Consider the following 10,247-nt stretch of genomic DNA (forward strand, 5'->3'; position numbering starts at 1 on the left):
TTAAAGTGAGTGAAATAATAATAATGATAATGAAAATAACAAATATAAATAAATAAAAATAACAAAAATAAAAAACATCATGTAATAATACCTGTGATGGTATGCAAGGGAGTAGAGATTTTTGAAGGTTAAGTAAGTACACAACAAGCTGGGGCAGATCCTTCTGAGGTAGAAAGTCTTTGAGTCCTGTTCTATGAGTGTATCAAAGGTCTGGCCTAGCTAATGTCAGAGAGCCCCAAAAAAGGTCTCAGAGTGGTAATTTCCAGCCTCCTGCAGTCATTCTCAAAGACAATCTGGAATTGAAGGAACTGTGATTTCATCTGTGTGGGTACTTCCTCTTCTGATACTCAAGTCCCAGCACTTCACACACTGCCTGGCACATGCTTAATAAATGTTTATTGACTGACTAAGTGATTTTGCAACCCTTTGACAGTTAGGCATTAGGGTAATAAATTTGGGGGAAGGAGGGAGAGTACCATAAAATTTTTCTATTATTTGTATTCCTTATCTCGTTCACGGTCAGATAAAAGGAACAAATTCTCTTCCCGCAGACAACAGTAATTGTATTGTTCATCACTGAGTATAATCCTTGTATCTTGAGTTAGTGAGGTTCTCATGAGAAGCTTTTTTCTTGAGAATCATCTACGGCACATCCTGGATGCATAATAAGTGTTTGTTGATTGGAATAGAATCTTTGCTTATACCTGGAAACAAATCACCTACTACAGAGTGAAGATAAGAATATAAAAGAAAAGAAATGTGAGAAATAATATCATCACTTAAGAAAAGAAAATCCAGTAATTTCACAAAACACTTAAAGCTTAATTCTATTTGAAAACTAATCTCCCATTTTACTCTTTAGTTCTGGAGATCACTATTAGAAAAATCCTAATTTAAGTACTTCCCCATTTTATTTTTTCAATAATCTGAGGCACATAATACAAGCATCTTGTTCTAAAGCCCCACAAAGAAGGCTTGAGGTAGAGTGGAAAAGCATATTGACTTGGGCATCTGGATTCAGATTTTGTCTCGGAGGCTTTCTGACCTGGATCTGTCCACCAGCTCCTTTTACTGCTTACAAGGCCCTAGGTCCCATTTCCCTGATCTGTACAATAAGGATTTTGGAATATACAACCATAGACATCTACCTAGAGCTAGCAGTGTCAAAAAGGAAACTATCGATGGCAAATTAAGACTTCGGGGTGTTTGTTTCAGTGTTAGGTTAGAAATTGTAAATAATTTCCTTAATACTTCTTCCTGCAGCTTTCTCCAACTGGGTGGAGATCAAGAGCAGCTGGCCGCACTATCTCCTTCCTAATAACCCTTCATATACTTGAAGACTATTATTAAGTTTCCCCCTCAGTCTTCTCCACCTCAGGCTAAATAATCCTAGTTCTTTTAACCCTTTCTCATAGATCCTATTACTCAAGCCTTTAATCATCTTTGTTGTGTTTTCCCCTCTGAACCCTCTCCAAGCTTTTCCCACCCTCCCTTAAGTTGTGGAAATAGGAATTGCATCTAGTACTCTCATCACACTCCCCAGATGGAGGGTTGTGCAGGAGGGGAGTGGGGCCATCAGCCTTCCCCAGCCCTCACTGCACTAACTTCCTCCCATGGTCTCCCACCAACATCCTCCTTTTTACCAGATTTTCCAAACTTACCATGTTCCTAGGCTCCCTTTCCCTTAACCTAGAATCCAGAATCTCGAAACTCTCCTAATAATGCTGTATTCCAGGGACATTCCTTGGTTTGGACCTAATGTCCTTAATTCTGTATTTTAGACCCTTACATGGGTCTGTAGTCTGCTGCTTATGGACATTCTGCCTTTATGTTTTCTTAGCCTGGGCTTCTCCTTCCAAAATTAACCCTAAATGATTCACCTAAAACAAACGGAGCTTTCTTTTGCCCCTTTAATAACACAAGCATATCCATGTAGCACATGCCATAATGGCAGGAGACCTTTGAGAGCACGTGTTTAAGTACCGTGTGGTTTGGTTTTGTCAAGCATGAATTATCACACATCATGATTTAGCCAGCCCTCACCTACTAAAAGTGGTCCTGGCTTCCCACATTACCTGGTAGTTCCTACAGCTTACAGGCATAAATACATACAGAGGCAACCAGTTTGCAGGTAGATAATCAATAGGTAGATAGATAGATAAATAGGTGGATGGATGGACAGATAGATAGGTAGATGGATGAATAGATAGATATAGATAGGTGGATAGATGGTTGGATAGATAGATGGTTGTATGAATAGATATATTGATAGATTGATAGATGGATGGATGGATGGGTAGATAGATGGTCGGATGAATAGATAGATAGATAGATAGATGATAGAGACATAGATAGATATTCTTAAATCAATCTGACTGATTCCTATGGGAAAAATGGAAAAAATTACATTACCTCATTGCCAACTCACTGTGAGTTACAGAAGAGTTGCCCTGGTAGAGGGAGAGTAGAGTTATCACCAGGAGTTCTACACCCCACGAAATTACAGGACTTAATCTCAAAAAAAAAAAAAAAAGTATTATCTATTTCACAAAATTATTGAGGAAAGTGCTTTTCAAGTTTTAAAAGTGTTATATAAATATTAGTTGTTTTGTGATTATATTTCAGATGCTGGAAGGCATTTCTAAAGCCAAAATGATGGTTCATAAGAAAACTCACTTGAGTGTAATCTGGGAGCCTTTTCTGGACCTGTCATATTTAAATGATGTGAAATTGTAGACATTCATTCTGCCATGAAAAGTAGCAACCCCTCCCTTGTAACATACCCTGGAGGAAGGGATGGGGTCGGGAGGGAGGGAAGGGATGAAATCATCACTCCCTTTGGGGGCCTATGTAATATTTTGTTGGAAGCCAAGAGTGGGAGATATTATCAATCCAATTTACATTTTCAAAGCTCTTCTCTCCACCCCCTGAGGGCACCATTTGGAGTTAACACAACTTAGGAATAGCAATAAGTTCAAAAAGCACATACTTAACTTTCCCTTTGGGTTTCAGAACTGGTTTGACTTTCAATAGAACAGAAAAGGGAGGACTGAGGAAATCAGGGACCATACATAAAGCAAATATAGGAAGAAAAAGCTATAAATCTAATAGAGATAAATTATTATATATTATATAAATAAACTCCCAAAGTGGCAAACTCCAAGGAAGGGAAAGACACAGGAATGTCACAGAATGCTTCTGCCCAGGCAATATTGTCAGAAGATACCTTGACCAGTTATTCATATTCTTTAGAGTTCAAAATAATTTAGGCAAGCTTCTTTTCTCCAGGGGATTACATAAGATAGAAAGGGCAAAACACTGGGGGGGGAGGGGGAGGGAGGAAGGAAGACTTATTCTCTTTACCATCTTAAAAAATCAGATGTTTTGTTTTCTTACTCATTTACTTTCCTTTTTCATCTGATTTTTCTTGTGCAGCAAGAGAATTATATAAATATGTTTATATATATTGGATTTAACATATATTTTAACATATATAAAATATATTGGATTGCTTGCCATCTAAGGGAGGGGATGGAGAGAAGGAGGGGAAAATCTGAAACACAAGGCTATGCAAGGGTCAATGTTGAAAAATTATTTGTGCATATGTCTTTAAAAAGTTAAAATGCTGTTATTTGTGTCCTGAATGATTGGACTTTGATTTCTGTGTCGCACCTGTAGGGTTAACTTAAATCCCATCATCCCTTTAAATTGTTCCATTGCTGAAATACTGAGCTCCAACTTGGATCACAATCACCTCAGAACCCCTACCTTTCCCTTTGGGACTTGGTCTTCATTTCCATGATTGGACCCTTCCTTGATCTGCCATCTAATATGATTTCAGATCCTTCCATTCCAAGTCCTGCCTCACTCACTGATGAACTTATCAACAGGTGCTATTCTCTACCCTTAAATCCTCCCCTATCTCCTCTGTGACCTTGTCCCTTCTATCATCTGCTTTCCCCCTAATTTTCATTTTCTAACTGTCCACCAGCTCCTTCTTTACGGCTTACAAATATCTCCAAATTGCCTTCATTCTAAAGGGTTCACTTGATCCTACAGCCCCTCGAAACTATTGTTCTCATCTCCCTTTCCCAGCCAAACTCTTAGAAAAGATTTTTATTAGTTCTCTCCACTTTCTTAGGAACAACTCATATCTCATCCATTTGCAATCTTGTTTCCAGATTCACCACTTAAGAATTGCTCTCTTAAAGTTTATCAATAATCTCCTAATTGCTAAATGCAGTGATCTTCTTTCAGATTTTATCCTGTTTTCCTACCATTTCTGTGTTTTCTCATAGCAGTGCTCTCTGCAGGCTCTCCTTTATCGATCTGATATATCCTACTCAATCTCCTTTGCCGAGTCATTATTCTCATCATATTTCTGATGTGTGAGTAGACCTTAGGGCTCCTTCTTTATTTTCCCACACTTTCAGTGATCTCATCAACTCCCATGGGTTTAACCATCACTTCTACGTGCACACATCTCTTTCCAGAGCTCCAGAACCATATCATCACCGGGGATCTCTCAGACATCTTCATCTGAATGTCCTGTAGGTATCTCAATATGGAACTCGTTGTGAACTGATCCAGTCGTTTAAAATTATGTCCAAAGGGCAATCAAATTGTGTACACCCTTTGGTCCAGCAATATTTAGGTCTCAATCCCAAAGAGATCATTAAAAAAGAGAAAGGGATTACGTGAACAAAGATATTTCTAACTCTTTCTATGGTGGAAATTGAGGTGATCTCCATCAATTGAAGAATGGCTGGACAAGTTGTGATATATGAATATAACAGAATACTATTGTGCTATAAAAAATGATGAGCAGGCAAATATCCAAAAAACCCAGAAAGACTTAAATGAACTGATGCAAAGTGAAACGAGAAGAACCAGAAGATCATTGTACACAGTAATAGCAACAGCTATGATTCCCCTTGTCTCTCCTCAGCAAAACAAAGATCTAAGACAGTTCCAAAAGATTCATGATGGAAAATGCCATTCACCCCCAGAAAAAGAACTGATGAATGCAGATTGTAGCACTTATTTTTATTTGGAGGGGGGATTCCTTTTGTATAATATATCTATATTATACAATATAGATATATTATATATATATATATATATATATATATATATATATATATATATATATATATACACACATATATATATACATATATATATTATAAATAGTTTGCAAGATATATATATATATATATCTTGCAAACAATTTTTCTTGTCACAACTTGACTGATATGGAAATGTTTTATATGAGTGCACATATATCAAACTACTTACCATTTTAAAGAGGGAGAAAATTTAGAACTCAAAATTTTATTTAAAAAGAGAATGTTACATGTAACTGGAAAAAAGATTAAAAATAAAAATAAGGATTCAAAATGGAACTCATTATCTTTTTCAAAACAAACAAAATAAAAAACATATTTCTTCCTAATTTTCTTATTTTTGTTGAAAGCACTGCTATCTTTCCTATTAAATGTTTGAAACCTTGGAGTCATTATCAAATTTTCATTCTCCCTAACATCTAACCAATTAGATATAATCAATTGGCATCTAATCCATGATAAGTCATTGATAAATTTTGCATCTGTGCCCTTATTATCATTCTTACATCCATTATCCTAATCCAGACCTCTATTACTTCTTACCTAAATTATTGCAATCATTTCATAAATAGCCATCCTAAATGCCAAGTGATCTGCTTGACTCAGGCTAGCAGAACAACTGTTTTTAGTCACATTTAACTCTTTATGATCCCATTTGGTGTTTTTTTGGCAAAGATATTAGAGTGGTTTGCCATTTCCTCCTCCAGCTCATTTTACAGTTGAGAAAACTGAGTCAGGGGCAGCTAGATGGCTCAGTGGATAGAGCACCAGCCCTGAAGTCAGGAGGACCTAAGTTCAAACCTGGTCTCAGACACTTAATACTTCCTAGCTGTGTGACTCTGGGCAAGTCACTTAACCCCAAATTGCTTCAGCAAAAAAAAGAAAAGAGAAAACTGAGTCCAACAGGTCACCCAAATAGTGTCTGAGGCAAGATCAAGCTCATGATGATTTTTCCTGACTCTAAGCCTGACATTCAATCCACTCTACCACCTTAAAAAGTGCCCTACCTTTCCAGACTTATGAGTTGCTGTTACCATGTATACTTCCAGTACTATCATTGCACTTCAAGTTCATTCCCATTCTTCTCCCAAGCTCCCATGGAGCTTGATAAATGATTGAATTGGGTTGAAAGTCAGAGAATACAAGTTAAGGTAGAGACACATAAGTACCTGAGTATCACAGAAAGTTAAGAGAGTATAAAGATGGTTTATCCCATGAATAATCCCCTCCCTCCTAGAATGTGAAGGATATATCTTTTATGTTTCATTATCCTTACACAGTTATTTAGAAAAAAAGAAAGTGATCTTACCTTGAGTCATTTTAACTTCCCTTTACATATTAATATTCCATGATTTCACAAGGTAAATAAACCTGAAGTCTATCAAAGACTTCATGGCAGAGCAGAGCAGTTCTTGATAATTTATATTATAATTACTGGGGAATAACCCTGGGAGATTCGATTGCTTCTTTGATATTTTTAATAGTATTTTATTTTTCCAAATACATGTAAAAATAGTTTTCAACATTCATTTTTTAAACTTTGTAGTTCTAAATTTTTCTCCTTTACCTCCCCTCTTCCCCAAGATAGCAAGCAATCTGATATAGATTAAATATGTATAATCCTTTTAAACATATTTCCATATTTGTCATGCTGTGCAAGAAAAATCAGATTTTAAAAAAGTTGTCTTTGGGATATGGACCCAGTAGAAACACTGCTGGATCAAAGGGTATGCAGCTTTATAGCCCTTTAGGCATAATTTCAAATTGATCTCCAGAATGGTTGGATCAGTTCACAACTCCATCAACAATGTATGAATGTCCCAGTTTTCCCACATCCCTTTCAACATTTATCATTATTTTTTCCTGCCATGTTGGCCAGTCTGAGAGATGTAAGAGAGTTGTCTTGATCTGCTCTTCTCTAATCAATAGTGATTCACTTCTTCAATATTTCGGTAGATCCATGACCTTACCAATACAATCAGTTGGTCCAAAAGTATGCACTGTAATTAGTTCACACCTTTTCATGCCATGCAAATCTTGCCCAAACCTTGTTCAGATCCACCATGAAAGGACTCTCCAACATCCTGAAGACTTTGCTTAGGTTCTTCACATTTTATGGGCTTCAGTTAAACCTTTGGGTTGTCCATCCATTATCCTTTCCTCTCACCATATAATTAGTAATTTCCTTTTCTAGTGAAATGTTTCCTGGTAGATTTTTTTTTTTTTTTTTTGCACATAGCCTATATTTATGCATCATCTCACCCCATTATCATCCGGGTCACTTGCAATTTTGATTTTTCAGAGAATGTGGTATTCCATCATGGATATAGCATCAATGGAACTCTATTGGTGTTTTTCAAAAAATGGGTTTTTGTTTCAGGGTTTTAGAATCATGGAGAGTACCGTAAAATTTTTAAATGCAATCTAGCCTTCTCCCTTCTTACTAATTCTGGATCCAGACCATTTTCCATCTGCAGTATCTGTTGAAAAAATATGTTGGAAGATAGATGTACTGATGGACTAATTCAATAGACTATTTATTCCCCTAAATATCCTGGGGTGGACCATCAGCATCCATCATCTTCAAAGGTTACAGATATCATTAAGGAGGACTTGCTGTATTCTGGGACTTGATGCCATAAACTTGTTTTCTACAAAGACCAGCAAATGGAAGATTTTTACCAAATATGGAGTCTGTAATTAGTGTGATAAAGCCTTTATTCAGAAACAGTTCCGAGCATTCAGAAAGGAGTCCGTTTAAGAGAAAATCCCCACATTTGTGGTGAGTTCTGGAGGGGATTCAGTTAGCACTGATTCTTTTACCCATCAGAAAATAACGGGTGTCCCCTACGACAGTGGTAAACACCGCTGGCTCTCTGTTCTGCATCTCCCTTGATATTAAATTAAGGGATTATTGATCAAAGTTATATCTGTGGCTGCATCTATCGGGGAAAATGTATGGTCTTAATATATGCATTGCAAAAATAGAATGTCATGAAACAAAATATATTACTTGTCGTGAAAGTGCCACCGAGGAGCCGTGGCACCTGTCCCACATTGGACAAATGTCCTTTGCATAGAAGGATAGAATGCCCCATCCAGGGAAGTCTCCTAGCCTAGACCCTGGGGGAGGAACCCCAGAAAGGATTTTTTTGCATTTACAATTTATTTTCTGTATTTTTTCTGATAGTCATTTGGGGTACAGCAGGTTGAGAATTGGCTGTTGAGTCAAAGGGTCTGAATTCAAATCCCACCTTTGATATTAACTCGTGTGACTTTGGGCAAATAAATTAACCATCTTGGACTTCAGTTTCCTCATCTGTCAAATGAAGGGATCGGACTAATTGTCCTCTAAGTCTCCTTCCAGATCTAGATTTTATGAGCATAATCCCTTTGCTGGCCATTATTTCCCTATATATGAGCGTTACATTCCTTTATTAGAATATAAAATTTTAGGATTCATTTTTGTGTTTATATTCTCAGTATTATACACTTGCATATAATAGACACTTAATAAATGCTTATTGGCCACTTTTTTTTTTTTAACTCAGCAAGCATCCCAAAACAACTAATTCAGAGAATGATTGACACCTCAGTTAAAAATTACTTCCAGTATTTGAGTGATCCATAAAACAGGGGATCCATCCAAGCTAAATGAATTGGACTTCATTCACTCTTTATGTCCAGATCGTTATGTCATGGATCATTAGCTAATGGGACCATATTCATTTTAATATGAAATCTACATAAAGAAAGGTAATAGCTGAAGAAACTATGTGCTTATAAACAGACTTCAAAGAGAAAATTTTCCAAAAGGGATTTTCAAATAGCTTTATATGTTGTTAAGTATAATATTTCTGTACGATTATAATATCTCTCCTGTATCTATGTACAAATATTAATACAAAACATAACCCAACTTGCAGATCTGGGCCAGTCAGCTTTTATTGGGAGAACTATTGTTTAAAAGCATTACTAATTACTTGAAGGGTCATGTTAGTTTATTATCAAAGAGCATATATTAGTGGAAATTCAAACTGTTTTGAAACCACACCTAGCAACAGGTCATGGAAATGAACAGCCATAGGTTTTTCTCCAAGTTATCTGCTTGCATTGAAATGGCCCCATTTCAGCTTAATAGGATTAAAGACCTGGGTTGGGGTGCTTGGATTTGGGGTGAGGAAATGTTTGCTGAATACTACTAGTTGCTTTTTACAAATTCCAAGTCCAGATTTCCGATATTATTGATGGAAAAAGAAACTATATTGAAAGAAAGAAAGAAAAAAAAGAATGGTTTCGATTCAGCACATGGCTTTTATTTTAGGCAAAAGCAAGATTTCCTTTTGTTTTACGTTACAATTTCCATTATCCAGATGGAAGGTGGGGCATTGAATCTATTTGGAAAATGAGGATTTTTTTCCCTTTGTTTCAAGGGATGTTTATCAAAGGAGGGGATCTCATTTTGGATAATCAAGCCATGGGTTGGAATAAAGTTTGGTTTATTTTGTCATGCTGAGATCTTTAGGCAAGTTTACACATTGTAAGATCAGTTAGGTCAATCATAATATACAAATTATGTTCACTTAGATTCAGAAAACCTGACAGAAACTCTCTTTTAACTCTGTTCACTGTAATTAGGATGATTTACATAGACTTTAGTGAAAGGAAAAAAAAAAATCAGAAAGCTATTAGCTAATCATGATTTTTTTTAGCATCTCTGTCTTAAGGACCAGATTCTGGACAAGTGGGAGACTTAGTTCGGCAGTGGTTTATGACCTAGAGGGAAATCAAAATGTACCTATTTACAATGCACGTGTATTTTCTGCTCTTATGAGCCCTCACTTGTTGGTGTCAGAAGCAAGACTGAAATAAAGCAACTCAGGAAGAAGAAGAAGCATCCTTCAAACCTTCAGTGGACTCTATAGAGCTCTGAAGTCAAATCAAAGATGAGGGGTCCAGGGAGAAACACGTGGGCACTCTGGAGGGCCCCTGGTGAAGCCCAGTTGGCATTTTAGGACCCGTGGCCCTAATTAACTATTGAAGAAGTTCTCGTGGGTTAACCCCTGACTTTTTACAAGACCTCTTAAAATCAGCTGTGTAGATCTTCCATATTATAAGAGG

The sequence above is a fragment of the Antechinus flavipes genome, chromosome 6 (genome assembly GCF_016432865.1).
Source record: "Antechinus flavipes isolate AdamAnt ecotype Samford, QLD, Australia chromosome 6, AdamAnt_v2, whole genome shotgun sequence".
NCBI classification, from domain to species: domain Eukaryota; kingdom Metazoa; phylum Chordata; class Mammalia; order Dasyuromorphia; family Dasyuridae; genus Antechinus; species Antechinus flavipes.